The 1,904-nt window shown below is 36.2% G+C and overlaps 2 long non-coding RNA genes across 4 annotated transcripts; both read right to left on the bottom strand.

The window, feature by feature from the left end:
- Nucleotides 1-408: 408 nt before the first annotated feature.
- On the bottom strand, nucleotides 409-918 carry LOC125593366. The gene is made up of 3 exons (XR_007329284.1): nucleotides 902-918; nucleotides 591-677; nucleotides 409-511 (listed from the first exon to the last, which is right to left on the bottom strand). It is a non-coding gene; the product is annotated as an uncharacterized LOC125593366 (long non-coding RNA).
- Nucleotides 919-923: 5 nt separating this feature from the next.
- Nucleotides 924-1,839, bottom strand: LOC125593365. 3 transcript variants are annotated; one of them, XR_007329281.1, is made up of 3 exons: nucleotides 1,721-1,839; nucleotides 1,339-1,590; nucleotides 924-1,058 (listed from the first exon to the last, which is right to left on the bottom strand). It is a non-coding gene; the product is annotated as an uncharacterized LOC125593365 (long non-coding RNA). The 3 variants fall into 3 exon arrangements; XR_007329282.1 differs by having other exon boundaries at nucleotides 1,339-1,563; XR_007329283.1 differs by having other exon boundaries at nucleotides 1,339-1,557.
- Between the last annotated feature and the right edge of the window lie 65 nt (nucleotides 1,840-1,904).

Genomic DNA, 1,904 nt, shown 5'->3' with positions numbered 1-1,904 from the left:
CTATGTATGAAGCACCTTTTTAATCTCGTGTTAAAAAAAAAACTTTACATCTCTTACTCTATTTTTTTCAGAATTCTATATATTTTTTTGAATTATATTTAACGTATTTTACTATATTATTATATTTCAAAGAAAGTTTGGTGAAAAAGACTTGGTTCGATTGAAAATAATTAGAAATAATTTCATCAATTATTAAATGTGTCGTTAATAGATTTGATCTAGATACTAAAAAAATGAAAATGTGAATTATTTTTCATTTTTAAGTTATTATGAAGTATGAAATCTCTAGATAGCTGTTGACAGAAAAAAAAATCTCTAGATAGCTTCTTATAATGGAGTGGTGGTAACATGAAAAAGAGAGAGTTGGAGAAAATTTTATGTTCATTGATATCGGTAGCATTATTGTTTGTCAAATGTATGGCATCTCCGTGATCTCCACACATCCAGATGAAACCACTGCAATAGTTTTAGATGCTGAAACGATTGAAGGAAAAGGCTCTGCAGCTTTGACCTGAAAATTGATGAACAAAACTATATGAGACAAACAACGAACTATCTATGTAGATCTACGGTTCAAGTTGGTTACTCACAGAGACCATAAGCTTCTCCACAAGTGTCTGAGATAAGGACATTTGGTAGAGACGGTAAACTCAAGGCAGCCATTGAAGAACAACATCCTGGAAGAAGATCAAATCAAGCAAAGGACCACTGTGGAGTAACTCTAATGGAGAAATGTGCCAATCTCCCACATTTTCAGTATCTAAATTATACATAAATAGTATATATAAACCTGTGAGCGTGTGAGTTTGGTTTGGTGCAGGTGGGCAGAGTGATATACCCATTTAAATATATATTAGTATATAAAAATAGAATTTAACTAATCGTATTATTAAAGTCTGACCTTTTCAAGATCTAAACTTGCATTTTCAGCACTTTATCAATTGGCCCTTTGGTTGTGTCTTTCCCTTTTCCATCACTTTTCTCTTCTAACTGAGCGTGTCTTGTTGAGATGCACTGACAATCTGGTTCATCTCAGGTGTCCAGTCCAAAGAATAAACCTGTGAATCCACACATTTAACGTTAAAATGTTGGGATCTTTACCAAATCCTTCAAAATGAAAACTATTCAAATCTTAAAGAGCGTTCAAACTTAACTCCAGACTTAAACTCCTCCACGAATGAAGCTTTAAGATTGGCTACACTAAACACTTAATCACAAGCTACAAAACTCCATAAAGATGCATACTTGGATGAATAAAAAGATATACCTTGCAGTGGAGGAATAAAAAGATATATTTGTAGAATATATGTAACCAATGAGATGAAACTTCTCACTCACCTTTCTGGCAATAGTTTGAAACCAACAACCGTCACTCGGTGGCAATTGTTCACATCTTGTAGTCCGTCTGCAAAATCAGCTGCGTGGTGGGAGACAGCCATCGACATTGCGTCCCGAACAGCTCCCACATCTGTGTCTGAACTCTGTAGCTGTCTCCAGCTTCTATGCTGCCATTAACGTCCACGGCTTGGCCTCCGTGTCAGACCTCATCACTCAAAACTGCATCTACAAAGATCTCGTCCTCTCATCACTCTAGAATATAGATAACATATAATGTATATATTAAAACATGTTTACAAAATATTTGAACCGGTTTGTAATTTTTAAATTGGTTTATACCATTAAACAAAATTAAAAAAAAACTAAAAATACAACACTAAACCTAATCAAGAGGCCGCCATCTTCTTGTTGAACTCTCCACCGCTGGCAAACTTGAGCGTCATGCCTCCTCCTCCGCCTTTTCATCCCGCCTCTTCCGCTGTCTGTTCGTCCAGCCTCCTCCACCTCGTCGTGAAGCTTCTTCTCCGTCCTCATCCATCAAGCTTCTCTGCCTCCTCCAACTTTCA

Source organism: Brassica napus, chromosome C9, assembly GCF_020379485.1.
Source record: "Brassica napus cultivar Da-Ae chromosome C9, Da-Ae, whole genome shotgun sequence".
NCBI lineage: Eukaryota > Viridiplantae > Streptophyta > Magnoliopsida > Brassicales > Brassicaceae > Brassica > Brassica napus.
The sequence above is the reverse complement of the archived record's forward strand: the minus strand, read 5'-3'. Positions and strand labels throughout refer to the sequence as shown.